The 25,101-nt window shown below is 37.4% G+C and overlaps 1 long non-coding RNA gene across 6 annotated transcripts in view; it reads left to right on the forward strand.

The window, feature by feature from the left end:
- Positions 1-25,101, forward strand: part of LOC126648605 (uncharacterized) — a 292,288-nt gene that overhangs the window by 219,010 nt on the left and 48,177 nt on the right. For all 6 annotated transcript variants that reach the window (XR_007630844.1, XR_007630840.1, XR_007630843.1 and 3 more), the window contains one exon: positions 8,790-8,843. This is a non-coding gene — a long non-coding RNA (uncharacterized LOC126648605). The remainder of the gene's footprint in view (positions 1-8,789; positions 8,844-25,101) is intronic.

The raw sequence follows: 25,101 nt of genomic DNA on the forward strand, positions 1-25,101 counted from the left end.
AAGCTTGTTAAGTGCTTGGATTATTCAGTAATAAAGCTTGTCTAAGTACCTCACCCTGGTTAGGCTGGAATGTGTATATGCTGTATCCATGCACCAAGGACTTTTTTAATAGCTTGGAAGGCATGGAACCAATTCACCTAAGAGGATGGAAAGATCAGCAATGTACTGGGCTACTCTTGTGTCAGAAACAAGAGACGCTTCTTAGTGGAAGACAGTTCTTTGTGCTGTGGTTGGGCATGACCTAAGCAGAAAACAATTGAATTACCTGGTCCATCCCAAGGAGATGCCAGGGAACAAGAGAAAACTTTTATCAAATGCCCCATTAAGAGAGGAGTAAGTGGAGGAGCAACGCAAGCAAGTACTTTGTAAGAGGGTATATTTCTGGAACTGATGGTTGTTCATGGAAGTCAGACATACAGGAACAGAAATAAAAAAATGGAAGAAAATGAGGCAATAGGATATAATAACAGAAGAATTTTTCTCCTGGTAGGCTGCATAGCTCAAGACATAACTGGGGAGGTGGAAAAGGAGAGGCAGAGTATGTTGGAGAAGTGGGAGAGAGTGACAGTAGTGGTCACTGGAATGCATATGTCAATTTATTTTATTTGATTAGTGAAAGACTAGTGTTGTGGATGAAGTTGTGCAGACAGGGTAGATCATAGAAACATCAGAAATCAGAGTATTTATTGTTTGCAGCAAAGACAAACATTTTGTGTGAGCTTTCTCTGTTAGAATAGTCAGAAGGAAAATAATTACTTCTCTCCAGCTGAAAAGCCTCTGAAAGGAATCTGCCTGTGTTACCAGAGGGAAGAAGGGTGCTCTAGAGATAACGAAGCTTTTTCAAGGTTAAAGGCAGAGGTCACGGCGGTGCTGTAAATTCCAACAGCTCCAGTTGTCTGTGTTGGGCCCCAGGAGGAGACCCCGGGCTGGCTGCGAGCAGCGAGCTGGGCTCACATGGGCGACAAAACCACAGCTCTTTTCTTAGTCATGATAGTGCAAAATGCATTGTAGGTAAGTGTTTGGCCATGCAAGCAACAGGTTCCTGATGTAAAAATAGTTGTGGGTGGGGGATGTGACTTATGTGGAAAAATACCGAGGGATGAGGCAGTCAACAGTAGGGTAAGCAGCGGGAATACTGAAGCTGTACCGGGAAAAACTGGAATTTATCTAGGAACAGATGTCAAAGTTTTAAGGTAGAGAATAATCTTTAGGACAAAATGTAAGTACAGAGTGTTTCTGACTGGATTTAGAAGATGAAATATTCAAATAATGTCTTTGAGAATCTCCGGGATTTGAGTTTTTTCTTTGTTTTGTGATTTTATTTTCTTTACTTTGCTAAGGCCATACAGTTTCATAGGGAAAAAACAAAGTACAGAGTGACATGTCATCTCATCCCACCTCCTGTATAACACTATATTTGGATAGATTTGTTAGCTGAGGTTTTTGTTTGACTTGTTTGAGGGGGTGAGCAGCAAACAGAATATAATTTTCTCCTGTTTAGTCACACTAGTGAAAAAATGAGCAATTTGGCGTTTAGCTTCCAGGTCTATGTACTGTTCCTCTACAAACCTTTTTTAAGAAGAATTTAAGTAAATACAAATGCCGTATTGAAAGTACAAAACATCTGGAGTGGTTTTAGAGATGCACTGAAATATAATGTCATTAATTTCTATTATGTTAATTATACCTATTGTGAATTAAAACAGATTCCACTTTGCAGCCGTTGTTACGTAACTTGTGGCTTTGCCATTCTTTGAAATGCAACTTTCCATTCATGTGGTATATTAGAGAATGTTACAAGACAAATTACAAAGCTCAGCCAAAATAATGCCGAAAATCTTAAACAAGTTACTCTACTAGATAAATAAATAATGTAATACTTACTGTTCTGCTTTTGGTTTTTTTTTTATTTAATAAAAAAGAAGTGCTAATGTAATGAGACAGGGCTGAGAGGAATGTGCTTTCTTTTTTTCTGGTTTTATGGTTTAATGGAGTTCCTCTACACCTCTAGTGAGGTATCTGAGATCAGGTTTTGAGCTACTATTCCTGTGTGGTATTTGGTATTCAACGGTGCATTCAGTTTTGTTCTGCATGGACTCTTAAGTGTAGCACATCACTGAGTTCGAATGTTCTGGTGTATAAGACAGGGGTGAGTTCGTGGTAAGGTTTTACAAACAGCAGCATTCACAGTCACAGCAAAACAGGGTGAAGTTCGATGTTGTACTTGTTTGGAACAGGCATCTAGAATGTCTTTACCTTTTGCTGGCATTTGGACATGGGTGTGGAATTTCTTGTGCATGGGGAGACACTTCGGATTCTGAAAAAGCTGCAGGGAACAACAGGAAAAGAGAAATCTGCTTTTGCCTTCTAGAAGGGCAATAAAGATGGTGGTTTCCAGGATGGTTCCCCACAAAGTACCTGCCACGGGGAGTGATCTGCAGGGGACAGTGGCTGTGTGGGAGATGTGGATGTGTCTTCTGATCCTCCTCCAGATGCAGTGGAGGTTTTACATCTCTTGTTCTGCTATAATGGGCTTACAGTGCAATCCAACCCCTAGTAAGTATGTTAAAATTAATCCTGTTTTAAGTAGTTTAGGAGGAAAAAAGACTTTAAAGACTCTTCTTTCTTTTTAACAGTGAGTGAAACTACCACTAAAAACCAAAAAACAGTTATAAAGGCGTTGTGTTGGTAAACTGGTCATTGCTTGTGTATCGTTGTAGGAATCTGACTGCAATTAGCAGACCCAAGTGTTTGAGTATAGTTTCACCCCTAATTTGAGAACTGAAGTGAAACTTGAAGTCTTACAAAATAAAATAGATTTTTTCTGGGGAAAGAAGTTTTAAGTTCTCACCCCCAAATCACTCAACATTTGCAAGGACCTTAAACATCTCAAATTCATTTAATAAAATGTTTGTTTAATTTTTCTATATTATGCTTCTGATACACAACTGTCCACAAAATAAAAATTATTTTAAAAACAAACAAACGAACAAAAAAATCCATATCAAGAAAATCTCTCTTTATAGTTTGTCTTTGGTCACACTAACACATGAGAAAGAGAGTTTGGTTTTTCTCATACTTAAGTACTTATTTCAAATTGAGAAAATACCATTAACACTTTTTTCACTACAAAATTATTCAGTTCCAGTTTTAATGGCATCTGAGGTACTGGTAGGTGACTTCTTTAGGGTTTTCTGCACTAAATATGACTTTTCAGGGTTTCAGATTGTTTAGCTGGAAATATACATTACAAAAAAAGGATTTTTTTAAAATATTAAGATTCAAAGAGTATCAGCATTTTCAATACCATTTGGAGGATTCTGTTAACTCTTTATGCATGCATTCATTACCATCTCCAGTGTTAGCAGTCTTTTCCTCCTGAAATGTATAATTTTGTTTTCGAATAAAAATGCAAACAATTTTATTTGAATTAGCACTTTTTTAGACTATTTTATACTTTTGAGTTCTGCACCTGTAATATAATTTTTATTTTGTTGTAGTTCCCTAATCTGATCAGAACTGGTCTTGTCTGACAAACCTGCTGTCATTCAGTTGTGTGCCCCCCTTGGACAGTGCAAACTCTTTCATGTTGGTTGCATTACTTTTACTGTAAACAGCATAAATAGGTTTGCCAGAGCTTTTCCTGATGAGAAAAATTAACTAATTTAGATAGGACTTCAGTGTTGGGGTGTTGATGGTCTGTCATAGGCCCTCAGGAACTGCCACAGTGAGGGTCATGTCCACACCCACCTAGATGGAGTTGTTTCTCACTGTTGGTAGAGTTCAGCTCAGGCCCTTCCTCCCTTGTTGCAAAGCCTGAGCATCCTTCACTTTTTTCAACCATATTTCTATTTCATGGGAGCATCAAGTTAGAACAGCCAGTCTAAGATCCATCTCAAACTGTGTGTCTTTCCTTCAGTCTTGGCAGTGTATGTACAGGCTGCTATCTCTCCCAGGAGGACTGAGATGGAGAAAGCAGTATCTCTGCCTTGTGTCACTGCATGCTGAGTACAGCCACAAGTCTCTTGGGGCCATTGGGGTCACCCTGGGAACCCTTGTTAGGTTCAGCTCGTTGCTTTCTAGGAAAGTCTTAGGGATAAAAACTGTGAAAATAAACATCATCCTTCCAAGAGTGATGTATTATGATGTATCTGAATCCACCTTGAGAACAGAAGCCTGATTCCAAGCTGGAAAGCTGTGGGTGGCTGACACAGGGGATAAAACAGTTGCATGCCAAAAAGAGGAATGTGCAGCTCTCAAAGTTCACTCAGCATATTCGTTGTTGTGTTTGTAACCAGCTCAGTAGTTTGCTGGTGTAAGAGGGTGTATATAGCCCCTTGCAGTATTACACATAACAAGGCCATAAAAACACTGAGCAAATAAATATAAGCTGTCCTGAAATGCCTCGATGCTATCACAAAGGTGATTCAACCGTGACTCTCCTGCTTCCACAACTTTTTTAAGTGGGTACATAAACTGATAGATTTCTTTTATCCATTGACTTTACATTGTTAGCTGGAGGATTTACCATGCCATTTTTTATAGAAAGACTTGAGTGTGTAATAATAAAATAAGGCAGGTTCTGATACTTTAAAAAGTCCAACTTTATTTAGCCAGTGTCCACTTCTGTTGGCCCTCCATTCTTAATTGTTTTCCTTTTCTCACATAATGGGTGTGGAAGTGGATGTAAGAAGCTTAGGCATTATAATGTACATTCCTGGATTGTTTGTGCTGACCTGACTTTAGTGTCTTCAGACTAGGGTCAGAAAAGCCAGTTTAATTATGTACAAACATCCAAGAGCTCTAGACAAGAACTCCAGTCTGTTGCTTTTAGCTATTGATAGGGATAACCCCAGCTCTGATGACAGTGTTGCAAAATAAAGATCTCCCAGAAACCCAGTTAATGGCACCTTTGTTCCCAACCTGTGACTTTGTAGAAGTCCTGATACTTCAGGTTTTAAAAATTAATAATGTGGACCTGAAGTTAAAATAATACTTTGGAAGTGGGGATGAAACAAACCCTTCCCTTTTCATCTTTCCCCAGTGATTTACAGGCAAACACAACCCCAGGCAACTTCCGAACTTCCATAATTGCATTGAATTCCTTGTTAATTGGGGTTTTCTCTTGCTATTGAGTTCTTTCTTGAATAATGCCTGTTTTATAATGACTTGTGTGCAGACAGTAAATGTAGAGATTTAATAGGATGAAGGCTGTGGCTCCATATAGATATTTAGCCCTTAACTCCCACTGAAATCAATACCTTTGCAAATCTCATTATGATTTAAATTAATACGCGTAAAATAGGATTACTATTAAATGTTTAAAGAATAAGAAGAGACTAAAAACACTGTTCTCCTCTAAAGTGACTGAAAAATTTGTGTCTTTAGAATTGCATGATAATTGTCCCAGTACCTTGATGCTATTATCATATGTGCTCAGTTTGAAAATAAGAAGTCGGCAACTATGCCTACAGACTCTGCAAACTAGAAGGGAAACTTGCTTCATTTCTTGCTTGGACTTCATCACAGGTAAAAAAACCCATCTTCAGTTGTCAGACTCCTTGTGATACCTGTTCCTCTAGTGAGAGTGGTGATAACAGTTTGTTTTTGAATCATTAGAAGGTAAAGAATCCAAGTTACTTTCTCTAAGCAATAGAGAGATAAGTGCACCAAGGAGTGGTGAGCAGTATCTTTTGCTCTGAAAGAGGCTGAGACATAATTAATGAAGGAAGTGGAACTGCTTCTTTTATTTCCCCAGAGCAGAGTCATATGTTCAGAACTTTTGGCTGGTATAGGAGTGCTGGCAGCAATGCCTGCATCAGCAGGGATGGGTGACCATCACAGTTTTGAGATGTGGCCAAGATAAGTAAATTGCATCCGGTCTGTCATTAATGCACTTACTGTTGCTTAGTTTTCATGCCTGTCATCATTCTGAAAGTAACAACAAAGGTACCCAGAAGTCTGACAGGGACGGATAGTTTTCTCTTTAATTCTAAACAAATATAATCATCAGAACTATCCATATTTGTTTCTGGAGTCTAACCATGGGTGATTAAAGATGGTGGGATATAACTGTTGTGACTGGAGTTCAAATCCAAAGCTTCCCTTACAACACTGTCAGGAAGAAGGTAGAGGAGCAGTCATCAGCAAGATTGTTGACTTTTAGTGCACAAAGTAGTATTCTTTCTCAGACAAATACGGCTGTCTTAAACATGGAGGGACAGGTATTCTCCTGAATGTCTTGCTGTTCTGGGCACATTTGGATTGTTTGGCCAGTGGATTGCACAGTAGTAGATTCTGGTTGTGTTTTCTGTTGGTTTTAGGTTTATTTTTTGTTTGGTTGTTGTTTTATACAACTCATTCCACTCCTGTGTGGGACCTGAGAATAAAGGATTATATATGGCAAATCTTACGAAGGCATAGTCACCAGTTTAGTTTATCCTTTATCCTATCATCAGTCTTCTTTTCACTATTTTTGCATTTGCTCAAGTTTTCTTGCTGTTACACTGCTCAAAATTTCCCTGCTATCTGAGCAGAGGAACTGATTTATCTACAGTTACCTGCACAGTCCAGTGGAATAAACCCAGTAACAGGGTTGGAGTTGGGACTGGGAGGATAAGTCAGATGATATGTTCTTCTGAAATGAGGTAGAAGTTCTCAAAAGTCACAAACAGGCAGATGGCAAGCAAAATGGTAAGGACCTTACCCTCTCATCTCAAAGCTGTTTGACCCAAATCCCAGTTTTTAAATAAGTTTGTCTGTCTACATCAGAAGAGTGCTAATGGAGCAAGAGGAACCCTTCTATTGAGCAGGATACACTCTAGTTTTTGACGATAATGGGGCTGATTTGACAGGGTTTGCAGTTTGTCTGTACCTTTTCTTGTTGTTATTTATCAATCTATTCAGAAATTCTCAGCACCATGGTCATTGCCCTCTCTTTTAATGAAAAATGTGAGGCTTGTTGGCCAATACTCATATATGGAATGGTGTTCCATATGCCAGTATCTGCTGTCTCTGATGAATGGACTCAAGGTGACAGAACTCTCTTTCTCTGTCATCACAGCCTTTCTCAGGAGTCTTTTGTTGACATTGTTTGAGACCTACCATTATGAGACCTAATTTCCAGAGTCAAGGATTGAAACTATGTTTCTTTTCTTGGGTTCAGTAAGTATTTAATGAAACACTACCAAACAACTCTTCTGTCATACCAGTTTGCAGAAAGGGTGATACGTACTGTCAGTTATTCCCCTACCTCTTGGAGGATCATCTACATGTTCCAGCGCTGGAGCTGGTGATTGTGGTTGGCAGATATCATGCTTCCTAACACCGTTTCTGAAGGTTTTATGCATTGCAAACACCCTGATTAGGCAGTTACTTATCAAGAAAACCTGTGTTATAACATTATTGAAGTGGTAAAGTCAGACAGTACTAGAGTGGCTTGTGCAGCTTGGTGTAACCACCTTCTGCAAATGTGCTGTGGGAATTTTTTCTTGGTAAGACTCTTCTTTTTCATATTATTCTCGATCCAAGAAGTAGGTGGATGGGCCATCTTTGAGGGTGAATTTGCTTTGTACTAATGGAGAGACTGAGGTCATATCAGGTCAAGAAAAAGGAGTCTCCTGACAAAGTCGATTAAAGCCCAGGAGAACAAAATTCAGTCCTCTGATTTACCACAGAATTCACACACCAAGATGTGAAGTGCATTGCACCAATTTCTTAGGGATGCTCAGCAGTTATGTGTTTCCCACTTCTGTAACCTCAGTTTGTCACCTGTTTTCCAACATGCTTGGTGGTAATGTCTCCAACTGAAACCACTGAGCAGGATCTCTAATGTATAAAGTCCAGTGTAATGCTGAGTCCTCTGAAAAAACTGAGCCCATGTGACCCAAATTAAGTGTTCACTTTTCAGCCTGATCTCTTGGCACTGAGGAACTCATCTGGGACAATGTTTTTCCTGCAAAGGAATTTGCTGAACTTGAGTTGTGCAGTGTTTGCAACGCAGTCAAAGCACTCATGATTAGACTATATGGGCCATAGCAAAAACATCACCTTTTTTCCATCAGGATTTGAATGAATGTCTCTCCAGACCACAAGTTAATCAATGAAATTTACACAAGATATCAGTGCTTGAACTTCTTGAATGTTTGTTTGTGCATGGACTGAAGAGGAGTTCCCATGGAAGTACTGTATGACTAAGTAATTAACAACTGTAGCATATTCCATACTTACTGAAGAAATAAAAGTTGCTCAGGCAGGCTGAGCATTTTCTGATGTTTATATTAACCACATTACAGCATTAATAGTGTTGTTTTGATATGGTGTTTATGTGAAATGTTATAGAAAGTAAATGAGCTCCGTACATTTAAATGCCCTGAAGAACATTTAATGAAAAATATGTGTTTGGGTATTTTTTACCAGCTGGACATCTGAGAATCCTTTAAGGAATAATGATAGTTACACATTTGTATCTGATTAAAGATACACAGAAGTTGATACCACCTACATAACAGATATCTTGAATCCTTTTTTGAATAGCATGGTTTGGTGTTTATTGTCTATAAATGTAATCCTGCCACACACTCAGGAATCTTTTGGGAAAACAGTGACCTACTAGATTTTAAGAGGCTTTTTGTTTAGAATTATTTTGTTACTTGCAATTTCTCTATAATAGTAACCACTTTTTACTCTTTTGTCATAAAAAATATGACAAAACTTAGTAATTTTTAAAATAATTATAATTTTTAATAATAATTAAATTATAATGAAACTTTTTTCTCCCTCTTTTACAGATTTCTTTTACAATGCATTCTGTTCAGGCCAGTGAATTTCGTTGAACTGTCCAGGTAAGCAAATATGATTAGTCACATTTTTTTAAATAAGAATGTTTCCAGACATTTGGCAACTAATTCTGAGAGATTGGTGTTCTGTATTGTTGGAAAAAAATTTGCAAAATCTATTATAAATATGTTCAAAATGCTTTGTTGGTTTGTAATTTAGAAGAAAAAACGTTGACATTTGAAGACTTCTGCCCTTTTCAATTAGAAAATGATTTAATTTCCTAGATGTGTGTATTTTTATTATTTCCCTCCCTTCTTTTCTTTTGTTCTTGTTTCTTTACATTTTGTGGTTTTTTTCAAAACCTAACAAATTAAATTTTTATTTTCTGGGCCCTGTCAGTCTCCCTTTACCTACCACTATTTCAGCATTGCAAACAAGATTGTCTGCTGACAGCTGAAGGGATGGCATTTGAACATCACAGGAGTGGCAAAGCAACACTGTAGTGGGTGTTGGGAAGTAGAGATGGCTTTGGAAATTTACAAGCACCATTTCTGTACATCTGAAATTAATAAAATACAATTAGGAATGAATGAAATTACAGCTAATGATCTGATTTGCTGGGTACCAAAGAAATTAAGGCAAAGCACCAATTTAGACTCTTGCTGTGCATAGGTTGGTAGGCTGGATTCTGTGTTTTACCTGTGGAATTTCAGTTGTTATAAGCTGTAGGTAGTTTGCAGAAAAAACTTGGTCATCTCTTTTATTGTAATGGGTTTTGTAGTGAGACAGTTGGGCAATATAATTTGCATACAGTGCAACTTTAATGTTGCCTACACCCAATTTGATCACTTTTTGGTGCTTTTCCTATACAGTGATGGGATATCTTGTTGGGAGAGACAAGTGTGGATAAAATAAATTATATATATATATATTTTGGATGGAATATGATGTTCACTTACAAATATGGTTTGCCTGAGATTTAAAGTTTTTGTGCTTTTCAATAGACTCATCTTAGCTCTGGTTAAAATAATCAAATACAGACAAAATAATAAATAAGATAATGGTGTTCCTATATAAGTCTTTCTCTTATTTCATAAGAGAAGTGTTTAAAGTGTTCCATAGCTCTAACATTTTACCAATACTTTAAACTTCGTCTTTAATCTAGATAAGGTGTTCTCTTATCATCTTCTCATCATTCTAACTTCTCATCATTGGGATTTTCTGTAGTGCAGCCAAATCCTAAAAAGCTTTCTTCAATCTCAGCTCACCAAGGAGAAATTTCTTCCCCTTGGATTTTCTAAAAATTTTCTTCAGAGTCATTGCTCCCAATATTTTTTATTTCCTTTAAAGAAATCTGAGAAAAGAAATCATTGTGGCTGAAATAGAAAATTTATTTTTAACAGTCTTTGTTTCTTTAAACAGTGTTAATCATTTTTCTGAAACAAAAGTCAATATAATTCAGTAAAATTTCTTCAAATATGTTTTTGTAGAACAATTTTTAAATTTTTAAAATTAAAATAATTAAGTAAAATTCATCATCAAAATCGTATTTCCAGTGAATGAACTATTTTCTCCTGCCTCTTCCCTGGACTCTCCATACTTCCTAACTTTGGCCACTGCTCTCAAAAATTACCTAGTCTATGTTTCTGTATAAAATATGTCTGTCAGTCAGTGTCATTTTTTTTGAGAAAACAAGTCCAAAAGCAGAGATTAGATTCCCCAAAAGAAGTTTCATACTGGACAAGCTTGGGAGATATACTCATAGGAATCCTGTGAGGTTGAACAGGCCAAGTCCAAGGTGCTGCATCTGGGTCAGAGGAACCCCTGGTATCAATCCAGGCTGGAGGATGAACAGATCCAGAGCAGCCCAGAAGAGAAGGACTTGGGGGTGCTGGTGGGTGAGAGGCTGGACATGACCCAGCACTAGGAGCCCAGAAACCCCCCGTGTCCTGGGCTGCATCCAAAGCAGTGTGGGCAGCAGGGGAGGGAGGGGATTCTGCCCCTCTGCTCTGCTCTGATGAGACCTTGAGGTGACCTAATTGCAGCTTTCCAGTACCTGAAGGGAGCTGACTAGAAAGATGGAGAGAGACTATTTACAAGGGCATGTAGTAAAAGGACAAGGGGGAATTAAACTGGAAGAGAATAGGTTTGATTAGATATGAGGAAGAAATTCTTTACTGTGAAAGTAGTGAGGCACTGGAACAGGTTGCCCAGTGATATTGTGGATGCCCCATCCCTGTAAGTGTTTAAGGCCATGTTGGATGGAGCTCTGAGCAACCTGGTCTAGTGGAAGGTGTCCCGTGCAGGGGGATGGCAGGGGGATGGAACTAAATGATCTTTGAGGTCCCTTCCAACTCAGACCATTCTGTGATTCTATTAACTGTTTGGTCTCCTTGGTGATGATTGTAGCCTTTATGAAGTAGAAAAAATTAGCTACAGTAGACACTTCTACTCCATGGACACGATATGTCTTTGCATGTATCCTGTACAGTTCCGTGAATTAATTGGATCCCATCTTATGAACATGTATGTGATGAAATAAGGGGGCTTGGTGAATCCAGGTGATGATGAGCAGCCCAGCGTGGAGGGCGGTGCTGACCTTTAATACTGATTTTGAAATGGAAGCTGATTTGGCACCTTTCATGTCTCCCTATCAACTTAAAACATGAATCAAAGTATTTTTATGATTATTCCCGTTTTTGCTGAGCCCCTTATTCTGCTGGCATTTGAGGAGTAGGAAGCTGTGAGCCTGCATGACTTGCCTGGTGACTGAGGTGTTGGGTTGCTGTTGTGACACTGTGCAATAACAGAATATTCTGTAGATGGGTGGTCAACAACAATTCTTACGAGAATTACCTCTCTGCCAAAAAGCTGTACTTTAGAGTTTGCAAGGCTACTTTCAAAGCCTTCTCAGAGGCTTTGAAAGTCTGCCAAAATACAGGTGTATTGTTATTACACAGCTTCTGTGCAGTACACAGGTTGTGGACCAAGCATTTTCTATATGGGCAAAGACAATACAAAAGGAAAATGCTTATTTTTCATTCCTTCATTTTAAATCTACATTTCATGCTCTTTTGAGCTACTGATGGCATCTTGTATTTTCACTACAAGGAGTAAATGTGGTTTCTCTATGAAATATTAAGAGCTCTAAATAGCTATTTTGGGGCAAAAGTCTTAAAAGCATATACCACAAGACCTCTGGTAAATGGCATGACAATTCATTCAGAAGTTTTTTGTACTCCCACAGTGCCTCTTTGAAATGTTCAGAAGTTTTAGAAAGTTAGGACTATTCTAGCACATCAAGTTCCTGGCAGATACAGAGCACATTATAAGGAAAAGCTATTGGGAGTGAAAATTGGAGTCACAGTTTTCACACAGGGCATCTGGTTGCCAGTGTTACTCTTGAACAAAACCACAGGATTCATCTTATTATTCTCCACTCAGGTTTCATATACATAGAGAGATCTATTCACAAACAAACTATAACCCAAAAAGGTATACAAGCTTGAATAAAATAAACCAGTGACTGACTCACCATAAATTGTTCTCACTTAAACCTTCTTGGAGGACCTACCTCTCTTAGAGACCTAGTACTGGACATACTGACCTTAGGATTCACTTCATGTGGTAGTTTCTATATTGTTATTTTGAAATCTTGTGCAGTATAAAACTGTGTTTGTTTCTGTGCACGAGGGTGAGTTTTGTATAGAATCAGTAGAGAGGACATTGTTTCAGTTTGTCTCTGAAAAATTAACAACCACGAGAAAAACAAAAGCAGATTCTTGACCAAGTGTTGGGGTTTGCGTGTATTTGTACTCAGAATTCCGTGTATCTCTGGGTGAGTGCAAAATGTCCTTTAAAAGGCAGTATTGTTATTAAAAGAATGCAATTCAATTCATGTGCTAAAAATTTGGACTATTGAAAATAATTTAATTCAGAGATATTTTTTCATAATGCCCAGCAGTAAATAATTGCTTTTCTGGGCCCTTTGTTTTAATTGGTGACAAAAATATATGTATGTGTGCAATTTTGAGAGAGGCCTCAAAGTTGTTAGAAGGGCTGTTTCTTTTCCAGCTTGGGGATGCGAGAATATGAACATTAGTACAAGTGATTATAAAAAGATTTCTTGTGGCTTTCACTGTAGCTAATGTGGCATTTTGGTTTGCTAAGAGGGTATTTCTCAATAATGGAAGATCCCGCAACTCACGTTAACTTTGCCTGTGTATTTTCATTTGTGGTATTTTTAACTAGTCCTAAATTCAATTCCATTTTCCCTTCTTATGTAGTATTATCTACTGGTCAGCTGTGCTAATTCCTCTAGGTGACTTGTATGGCAGATCTCTCCAGGTTTGTTCTCCTCCACACTGACTTCCTTTAGGGTGTTAGCACATACATCTGCCTTTTCCCGTGCGGAGGTTTCATCAGGAATTCTCCCTCACTTTGATCACACATTTTATGCTTGCTGAGTCAGATGCTGTGCCCACACATTTAAAACACAGCTTTAGTTCAGGTGGATCAAGCCCCTCCTACGCAGATCTCACCTTGGCCCCTGAAGAATAAAAGCAGTCAACAATCACTGAGAGAGCTGATTAAAGAGGGGAAATCCAGCCTTCCGTAGTGGATCAGGAGTGTGGTCCTGGCACACTGCTTATAGTTGAGAAGTCAGGGTCCAAAACCCTGTCTCCCTTCAAGTATCTCTGCCACTAAGCATTCTCTTGGTCTTTCTTTAAGGAAAATAAGATTTCTTTGAGATCCTTTGAAACTAAATACAAACCTTGGAACCTTCTAATGGGTGTGGAATACACAATGTCTTTTCTTGTGCTGTGTCAGTAGACCTAGGAAAGCCTAACCATATAGAGCCTTAAGCGAACTAACCAGTTAAAATGTCCTTAATACTCTGTGCAGAGCTCACAAACGAAGTTGTTAGCATATGCATATATGGGTTCTAGTCTTGGAGCTACATGCAGACAGAGAAAGCCCTTGTTTTCAGACAAGACAGATTTTGACAGATCTTTGCATGAGCACAGGAGGCCACTTGCAGGGTCAGGCTCTCAGCAAACTTGGCAACTCTTTTCTCCAGCCGTACATCTTGCAAAGTTGGATAATTTTATTAGTGCTTCAGGGGTTGGATGCGAACATAAAAGAGCTCCTCCTTTCATGCTCTCTTTAACTTTGTAGCCTTAGTAGTTACAGAGGACATTTTCAGAGACTAGTTCTAACTTTAGACTCTTGGATATTCAAACAGTTTTTATGAAAGCAAGAATATCCAAGATTCAAAAGTAAGCACAAAGTCTTTTTTTCTTTCTTAAATGTAATCATTTCTGCAGTATTCTTACAATAACTATTACAGGGAGAAGGAAGCCTGAAAAGATGATTTCATACCTTTTCAATAATTTTAAAGCAAGTATTTAAGGCAATTTCCCATAATGCCTTTTTTTTTCTTCATTCTATACTTTCTTAATTTCACAAAGATGTGGCAAGTGGAACATAAATTATCGGTCACCTAAAGTGGCTTATGTGAATATTTCAGCAATTTAAATCTGTAGAGTTTCAGATTTACTTTTGAAGGTTAGTCAGACATGTAAGAATAGGACAGTGTATGGAATTTTTATTTTTTTTTCTCAAATATCTCCAGACAGTAGTATGTCAGAAGTTACAGGAGCTAAGAACTACAAGCTATAACTATTGTGGCCCTGGCATTTTCTCAAAATGAATAACTGCATGAGATACTAACTTGCTTCATTTTTACAGTATCTTAAAAACTGTCGTATGTCCAAAGGCTTAGTATTAAGTAGTTTTTCCTGGAACATTTAAGGGAAATTTCATCTAAATATACCAGCAGTGTTATTTTGTAGTTTGAACTGATATCTTCAGGATGCTATTTTTATGACTGCATCTTTTATGCCTGAAGTGACTTGGTTAGTTTTCATAATATATAGGAAAGACAAATAGCTGTTCTACAATTGTCTTGTGATTTCTCAACAGTTTCATTTTTCTAACCCTCTCTAGGTATAGTTTTAAACAGTATTGACAAAGTTTTTCCTGATCTACTTGAGTGCAATTAATCAAACAATCAGGACAAAAATTCTGGAAAGGATGAGGAAGGAAGGCTTGCTAAAAATGAGTTAAAATATTTTCCAGCCTTTTCACAACTACCCTGCTGGAATCACCAGCAGCAATAATAAATAAAAGAAGTTTAAATTATAGAGCTTTTTTGTGCCAATTCTCTTTTAAGATGATAATATATCCTAAAGATTTTGTATCCTATTAACTCACAATGGTTTTAAAACAAAACAAAAAGCTTTTTAGCAAGCGCATCTAATTCTTCTTGAATAGGAACTACACTGTGAAGAAATTCTAAGGAAGTTTCTTATATTACAAAGGGAAACATATGAAAGCCAGCAAACGGCAGATTTACAGGTCTAAATCTGTTCCCCGTGTATCAGTCTGAAGACTGAATGTGGCAGGGACCTGCTAGAAAATGATGGTGCTGGAATGTATACTCATACACTAGACACACTAGTCCCCTTGAGTCTCGGTGCTTGTAATGTTCTCTTCATGTTTCTAAGAGTAAATAGAGTGGAAACCTTAACTGTTGCAAGGTGGTGTTGCCTTTTATGGTGTCTCATGTAGTACAAGGAGAACATCACGTATTTGTCAGCCCCATTTTACAGGACCTGTGGTACAATTCCTGCTTCCCACTGCAGATGGGTATCAAACCAAAGTCCAAAATGCCGCCATCTAGCAGAAAAGGCTCTGCTCATATTGATAATGAGACAGACACATCCAACTCTGTGACAGTTTTTGTCTACTTCTATTGAATATTGAACCATCTGGATGCAACCCTCCTCCATGTGCTCTGGGGTGACCCTGCTTGAGCAGGGGGGTTGGACCAGGTGACTCACTGTGGTCCCTTCCAACCTGACCCATTCTGGGATTCTGTGAATAAAAAGCATGATATTTTTAAATCAGGGAAAAAAAAATGCAGCCAACATTTCATACATATCTAATGATGTACTTAGGCAAAAGTGGGGAGTGCAGAATAGAAGAGGTAAAAAATGTGCTAGAAGGTATATAATACCAAGCCACTAAGGATATGTATGGAACATATGCTTTTCTTTACAATTCTTTATCACTGAGGCTTTTTGTTTGTTTTTTAAACTCCTCAGTCCTATTTCTAAATTGTTCTGTATTCCTTTCTTTCTTACCTCTTCTGCAGGTTGCCCATGGACTCTTGTATCTATATATTTACATATGGACTTTGAGTACTTATGTAACAGGCATTATCCAGGGGAAGAAGTAATTTAAGAAAGAATAAATGTGAGGAAGGGACAGGAGGTGCCTTGGAGCATCCCTTCACATGGCAAGACATGGTTTCCTAGAACATGATTTGTTTGGGGGCTTTCAGTTTTTCCCCACACACTGATGTTGCTTCGTGACTGTCTGGGTTGTCTTGCTTACAAACCACTTGTTAAATTGAGACTCCAAATGTCTGTGATAGAGAGATGCAAGCGTGCTAGACTGGGCCCACTGAATGTACAGATGCCAGACTTATTGGGAGTGACACTGTAAAATTAATATGTACACACTGCAATTTAAAGGATAATATTATGCAAACATTCCTAAGCATGACATGTTAAAAAGTAGTTACATTTTAGACACATCCATTAATATTTTCTCTTGAATATCAAGTACTTCTTCCCACCTGCCATCTCTTCCATGTTTTCACTTGCTATGATGGTTAAATGTCATAAAGCTGTCATAACGCTGTGACTAGGCTTTTTGGTTAGTAGAATCTTGCACAATCTGCATTTATATTGTGCTCAGCATTTTAAAAACAGATTATACATTTCAAGCTGTACCAAAAAGACATATTTTGAATAAGTATTTCTTCCTATGGGGCAGATTCTGAATTGCTTTTGCTGTTTCTAGCATACAGCACAACTGTGTTTTGTCCCTAAACAGTATATGGGGGGGGGGGGAAGGTTAAATGGCTCATTCTGAATCCTCCTTATACTCTCATTTCAGACTTATATTTATGCATATGATGGTGTCACTCACTTTGGAAAAGAAGCAGTAATTCTAGGTGCTCAGGGTTTGCTGGTAGAGATTTAGTTCACAAGTCACTTTAACCAGCATTTTAATAGCACTGTTAAATAAGAATAGTAAATTTCTTCCTCCCTGGAATTTTATCAGCACGTTCATACTCCCATAATCATTGGCAGTGGGTCTTTAAAACTTTAGCTCTGCTGTTTCATACTGGGCAAAAAGTAGCCATCCTAACTTTTAGAAAGTGTCAAGCATAGTTAGGTCATACCCTCCTTCTCCCCACTCCAGCCTGTCTCACACAAACATACATTTTCTCTTCATCTTAGTTTGTGAACATTTTCAGTTCTTGACACCTGGATTTAAATACCAGAATTCCACGCTACAACTAAGCAAGCAGATGAATTGCCAAATTCTATAAACAGTCACAGCTCTTGTAGAATCTTGATAGCATTTGAAAGTCAATATTTTATTTTTCTGATCATGGCTGTCCATTAATGCCATTGTACCTGTGCCCCAAAATACTATGGTTTATTTTCCCCCACCTGAACAGAAATGACTAAAAATAAGAAGAAAGCTTTGTTCGAGGTGTTTTCTTCTTGTTGTTGGTCAGATTGTGCAGAGGCTTAGTGATTTCTTTATAGACAAATAACTACACCCTTTGTTTCCAAGTATTACTGGAGATTTGAAAACAAGCTGCTATTATAATACCAGCTTTGCCTTTTTGGTGAATAGTGACAGGAAATTCATGCTCTATGAGCATCTCTTGGCTGCAAAGGATAGGAGAGGCCCATGAGGACCCATATATTTAAGGTGTTTCACCAAATTGTTCCTTCCCCTCCTACCATCCTTCACAAGTTTGAGCATCACTTTGAATTTAACCAGTGAAGGTACTTATTCATATGAGTAGTCCCATTATTTTTATTAATACAGATTAGGAGTTTACATTTGTTTATTGTGAAGTACTGTGTGACATTCTTCACATTCTATTCTAAGGTACAGAAACCATAATTTTAGGCTTCAATTCATGTGCATTCGTTTAGACAAATTAAATAAAAATAATTGCAGTTTAAAACCACCACATTGACAAAAAGCTTCACATTAGGAAATCTACAGTGATGGTCAGGATTCTTAATTGGAGACTTAATAAATTAACCAATAGGTTTAGCTATAAACCTGTAGTAGTAATGGCAAAATTGTGAAAATATCACTAGCAACATCATAGCAGGGTATAGTAGCATTTGCAGTTAAAGCAGGATAAATATCCTCTTACATACTTGAAATTACTGAATTTTATCTCTGAACTGAGCAAAATATATTATGTGGAGTATTGCATTATCTAATGTTTCTCTATTCAGATTTCTTCAAAATGTGCTGCTTGTCAACCTGCTCATTCTTCTAGGGAAAAAAACCAAAGCTACACTGGAAAACCACAATTTCAGATTATTGTAATTATGTAAAAATTTGATAGATATATACATACATGTAGAACATAGATAAAAGTTTATTACTTATGTTAAAACTGTTATCTTGATTCAGCAAAACACAAAAGTTTTTTATTATACATATGCTGAGGTTTCTGGTTTTGTACTCAAATCAGAAAGTAGGACTCTTTAGGGACTGATATCAGGAGAAGTTATGAATTGATAGAAATCTTGACCATTAAGTACATTTGACATTTTGAAGAGAGAAGAGTGAAAAAAGAGTAGGAAAATATTTAGATTAGATTATATTCCAACAGGAAAATGTAAGCTGAAGTAAGAAGAGCAAGTGGACAGGTCTAATCCAAATAAAACATTTTGACAGTGAAAAATTATGAAATACAGACCACATGGATTATGGAGCATTTTTTTTTCCCTGCACACAACATTTTGGCAGTAACAAGGAGATTAATTACACCTTAGATTAGAATAAACATTAGGTATCTGTGTGGTTAAGTATTTGAATGGAAATTAAATATTCCTAGAAGTTGTTATCAGTACAATAGACATGATTATACAGAGTAAAAGAATTCATGTTAACTGTTCTGTCATTTAAATAGTACACCAAAGATTTACTTCCAGGAAATAAGTTCCCTCAAAGCACAGAAATCCAAATTTGAAGAGAAGATAAAACTGAACAGTGATTTACTTTATTCCATATAGGTTATTATACTGCTCTTATCATCATAATATCTGATATTACTTTATGGTGGTGCATTACATTATAGGATTAGCATTTCTTGCTTATTGCTCTGCTATTGCAGGATGAGACCTGTAGACTTGGGGGAGAGAGGAACAGGAAAGATGTGAAAACTTCCTTAAATATTAACAAATTCTGCATATGGAAATGTTAATTCAGAGGAGGAAAGAGCTGAAATGTTGAAAATTATATCCTGTTAAGTGAAAGAAACCCATATACATGTCTTGCCTAATACTGCAGAGACTTTTGGAAGTTAAGGCTTGCAAGGGGTTGACATTTGATCCTGGAAGGTTGGTGTCTATTTCAAGAGTAATTCAGAAAAGTGTGACAGATTGCTAAAAGGTATTACAACCTCCAAAAAAGGCCAGAATTTTCAACCATTGGATTTTAATCAACTCAATATTTAATTTGGAAAGGAACAAAGTTTCCAAAATATAGTATCCTTATAGCTCTTCTGTGAGATTATTCCAAGGCAGTAGTTTTAGAGCCCCTTGCCTTTGGTAAACTCTACTGTGCCAAACAAGGATTCCTGGGAAACCTGTGACCTTGTGTTCTGACTAAGTGATGCTGAGGAAATACCTAGACAAATATACTCAAAGTGAGTATTCAGAATATACTCAAAGTGAGCTTTATAGGGAGAACAAGCAAATGCAATTAAGCTAAAAAATAAAACTGTGATCAGTGCACAAAAAAAATATGAAGCTGAAAATATATAAACAGGCTGAGAGGCCTCTGAAAATAAGCAAACACAAGCTAGAAAACTATGGATTAAAAAGAAAATCAAAATATTGACTGGACTCTTCCTATCAAATAGAAAATGAATTTGATGATATTTTAAAAACTTCTGCAATTCTGGAGTATTTTTGTGTCAGTTTTTTCGGGAAGGTCCACGAAAAAAATTGTTTTTACAGTTATTATTTAAATGAACAAAATTCCTAAAGAGTTTCTAACCATATATATATATGTATATATATATATGTGTTAAAGAAATGGCCACCTAATTAAATGGATAATTCATCTTGATATGATGATGATAATATCAGACTTGAAAATTTAATAATTTAATTTTAATTCATGTCTAACTACCTATAAACCTGTGATCTGAAAAATGGGTCTGAAGCATGTTGAGAACAGGATGTCCTTTCATTGTTTTTATTTTGTGTCACAGGTTATTTTGTAAATGTTGCAACTGTATTTCTCATGGCCATTACACCGTTCAGAGTTATGTCGAATAGCAAATGGGTGTTTCATTTTGCAACTTTAATCAGAAAAACTCAGCATTTGAAACCCCAGTATTTACCCTACTGCAGGTTTAATTCAGAAAACCATGTATGACTTGAACTTGGTCCCAGTTACCATATAAAAATTGTGCTGGATTTTTACCCAAATCAGTTTATGCTGAATAATCTTGTTTTCTCAAATCTTGAAAAGGCAAACTACACGTTTTCCGAGTAGCAATAAGCATTATTTACTGTTTTGAGTGACTTGAGATGCTTAAGACCAGCTTGACTGAGACTATAGGTGGAAAAGGCATTCACATCTGGGCATGTTATCAACAGGCAAAAGGATCTGTTGTTAAGCACTGTATGTGAACTGTACCTCTAGGAACTCACAGTATGACCTTACCTGAAACTGGAATGGTTGCTGCATACATATTTTTGCAGACTTTATGATTTACATGCACAACATGACATCAGCAGCAGAAATTGCTTTCTTGACTGCAACAACATATAAATTACTTTCCTCTCCAGAAGTATTTTCTCAGTTGCAGTTTCTTACAGTACTATGTGGACAATGCCAAAAGCAGGAAAAAAAGGATTATTTCTCAACTAAAGGACTCATATTTTTCTATAACATTCACTAATCCATACTAGTTTCTCTTGTGTCCTTTGCTCTAGAACTTAATTCCAAAGAGAACTTCATGGGAAAGACAGGGTATGAGAGAGGTGAAACTTTTATTCTGTGATACACTGTACTCGAGAGAGTAGTACATGTATTTCACTGCCATGCAATATTTTACTAAGGGTTCTTGAAATACATAGGTGTCTGTATGTACACACACACTGCAGTATCTACAGAGTAGCTCAGGATGGGCCATACACCTGTAGAACTGTTAGTAACTCCCTAATATCAAAAGTAGAGGGAGACTTGGTCACATTACATTGACTCAAAAGGCACCGACTTTTTGGGACGAGTTGCCAACATAAACAAACTTGTGATATGTAGTTTTTCTCCCACAGAAGAAAAAGAGTTTTCGGACTGTGCTGTTAGAAAATCTTGTTTGGCAAAAATGCTATTTCCTATGATAAATTTGGTTTACTTCATGATTAGAATTTACATTATGACTGAAAGTGTATACAAATACTATACTAATTGTCTTTATCATTGTCAGGTACTTCTAATACGTTACCACATCCTTTGAGAGCAAAGCAGTACTTGTGCTTATTTATTTAGATTGTTGGGGTCTCTCAGGCTCTTCACTGGGTATCCAGATGTCAAGTTATACCCTGAACAAGAAAGATCTCTGATACCACTGAAGGCAGATAGAAGTGGGCAAATGGGGAGGAAATTCAGTGAAATAAGTAGGCACTATTCATGTAAAAAAAATTTTTACCAGGTAGATAAGGAGATAATTTACTGCAAAATGCTCCACCTATATAGGAGAAGCCATTTGGCTATTTATTTGAAACTTCTGCAAGTTGTTGGTAGATACCAGGATAAGATAGTGATCTGAGGTGGACAGTGACATATTGATGGATTTTCTGGCTTATCTTAATGTTATCTGTTGCTGTTTAGATCATCTCAAAAGACCTCAATAAAGTATAGGAGCTTTATTGCACTAGTTCTATATGTTTGAATAGTTAAACCCAGCATCTGCTATAGGTGGCTTTGTTTTCAGGGCTCCCATACTTAACAAAGCTCTGCATGCTTCCTGATATTGATAGGAATGGTTCCTCTAATTTCAGTGAGAAGGCTAACTGTAGTACAGATGAATACAAGTGTAAGAGTTTGCATGATAAAGGCCTCGAGACATTATATAGACCATTCTTCTCTCAGAGCATGGAAATAAAAGGTTTGCCACAGAACAGAGTGGGTGAGCACGTGGTTTCTGCATGCTTTGTGCACAGTTACATTCTATCAAGTATATGTTGTTAAAATTGATATAGGATACTGGCATTCCTTGTGAAAGTTTATTTCTCTCGAATTAGGAAATACTAGAAAGAAATTCTTTACTGTGAGAGTGGTGAGGCACTGGAACAGGTTGCCCAGAGAAGATGTGGATACCCCATCCCTGGAACTGTTCAAGGCCAGGTTGGATGGAGCTCTGAGCAACCTGGTCTCCTGGAAGATGTCCCTGCCCATGGCAGGGCGCTAGTACTAGGTCATCTTTAAGGTCCCTTCCAAGTAAAACCGTTCTAGGATTGTATGATTTCACAATCCCGTAGCTGTTATCAGTCCTCTGAGGACAGAACTAGATTCTGCTTGCAGAACTTAACTGCATTTTAACTAGGGGGACTGTTGTCTCCATGTTGCATTCCACTTCTTTCCCCCTCGATAAAAGCTATCCAGAAATGCATTCCAGAAATCTGGTTGCTTGGTTTCATGCTCTGCAAGCAATGGTTACCATAGTGTTTTAGAAAAATACCTTTTCAGGAAGCAGAAATGTAATCAAATACAGTCCACTGAAGTTGTGCTGAATGAGCCATCTGTTAACAAATTGGAAGTAATGCATTTATAGATTAAATCATTAATAACCTTTAATTTCCCATTACAGCCAGGAAAATAGAAAAAAGAGGACATGAGAATATCTTGAGAAGCATCCCTTTAGGTACCCTACCCTTTGAATGTACCTCATTAGGAATGTCTTGTGACAGTGTTATAAACTGATTCTGTTCAGCAACTGAGCCTCTCTGGAAAGAAAACCAGACAGTTCTCTCCACACAGACTGAGCACATTTCTGTAGATACTTATCTCTGATCCACTGGAACAGTTAATGCCTCCCAGTCTTTAAGCTAGGGTATGCCCAGTACTGATCAAAACTGTTATATTCATACTGGAATGCTCTTGTCCAAATGTTGCTTTACATGTTTTTGTTGGGGAAAAGAAAAAAAAAGCAAATTCTTGTCTTTGATCCCAAAGACCTAGGCAATTGCACAAATTTAAAGTAAAATCCCTTTTATGTTCTTAAGTCCATGCAGTCTATGTAAACTAGGAGTTCAGAATTCCAGGCAGAAGTTGAAAGAGGACTCAGTACTCTTTGTCCCAATGTGAAACAAGAAATAAAGGTCTTCTATTTATTGCTAGGAAAGATAAAACTACCGTCTAGGGACATGACCCTTGTTGGTCCTCTGAAATCTCCTTGTGCTGTTCAGTCATTCAGTATTGAAAATTTCAAACAAATGACTAACACACTGTGCTATCTGGTTTTAGTTAATGGTCCAACATATTTCATGTTCTCCAATAATCATTCTGTGTTTATTTATAATACATCACCCTTTGTCCAAGTCTGCAACTTTGGCTGTCAAGTGTGAATTAGAACCACCTCTTAAATTCAGGTATGTTTTCAGCTACACTATGGTAACATTGGCTGTGGTGAGACTCCTGTCTCCCCATCAAGAAAACAATCTGGTATTAACATGACATTCACAGAGTTATGTATTGACTGGGACAGCAGATACATGTATTATCATGGAATTCAATGAGCTGTGAAGTCATGAATCATTGCTGAATTCATTTATTAAATATGTATACATAATGTTTGCCATTTATTTTTATTCAGGACTTTCTGGGAAAATGTTCTTAACTGATTTGTCAAATCAAAATCTTACAAACGTTTTCTCCAGTAAAGAACTTGATTCTGATAGAGATGGATAATGATCAAGTAACCAAGGATCTGGTAGCTAAGATACTCAACTGATTGCATGAAAACTCATCTCAGTGCTGAGTACCTTGTGCTGGTAAGCTGGGAAAAAGTCTTGTGAAAGGAAGACTGGTTGTACACAGGAATATTATCAAAATGTGTGAGACGAAAAGTAAAGAAATGTCCTTATGTGATTTCACAATGTGAATTTCACATAGAGAGTGTGGAACTGTAATTTGTTAAAGAGATAAAGACCTCTCCTATTAGGAAAGGCTGAGAATGTTCAGCCTGGAAAAGAGGAGGCTTTGGGGTGACCTAATTGGGGCCTTCCAGTAGCTGAAGGGAGCCTAAAATAAAGACGGAGACTATTTGCAAGAGCCTGGAGTGACAGGCCAACTGGGAATGGCTTCAAACTGAAAGAGAGTAGGTTTAGATTAGATATTAGGAAGAAATTCTCTGCTGTTAGGGTGGTGAGGCACTGGCATAGGTTTCCCAGAGAAGCTGTGGAAGCCCCATCCCTGGAAGGTTAAAGGCCAGGCTGGATGGGACTCTAAACAACCTGGTCTAGTGGAAGCTGTCTCTGCCCATAGCATGGGGTTTTGGAATGGGATTATCTCTGAGATCCTTTCCAACCCAAACCCTTCTATGATTCTATGATTTTGAGCCATGTGTGCTCTAAATTTTCTCAAAAACAATCTAATGTAATTAGCGTTGCTTGACTCCAAACATGAGTTTTCTGTTATTCCTGTGAGTTATCGCTTCCAAACAACGCAGTGTCTTTTCTGCAATGAAACCAACCACCCACAGTGTGCCTTTTTATCTCTTTGACTTTGTATAGAAAATGCCAATTCATTGAAAAGAAAGCTACTTTCATTAGCAAAATTTCCTTTTACCAAAAATATTGAAAAAGGGCATTGGAAAGATACTGTCTAGATATTTTCAACAACCACAGTTAATTTTTGTATTTTAAATAACTTTTCGGACCTGTAACATATATTTAATGTATAAATAGTTCCCCTCTCCACAATTCAATAACCTGTAAATTATACATGTATAGTGGAAGTAGAAGTTAAGATCCAGAGTCCTCTCCCTTGCCTTTGATCACTCATAGCCTGCTCAATCTTATGAGAAAGCTCCATGCCTTTGATCTCCTCTGTCTCCTTCTCTGTGTTGTTCAGGTTATGTGAGGATGTTGATTATTTTGAAGTGTACATTTTCCTCACAAAATTATGCCA

Source organism: Myiozetetes cayanensis, unplaced genomic scaffold (genome assembly GCF_022539395.1).
Source record: "Myiozetetes cayanensis isolate MyiCay16 unplaced genomic scaffold, myiCay2020 scf5-8, whole genome shotgun sequence".
Classification (NCBI taxonomy): domain Eukaryota; kingdom Metazoa; phylum Chordata; class Aves; order Passeriformes; family Tyrannidae; genus Myiozetetes; species Myiozetetes cayanensis.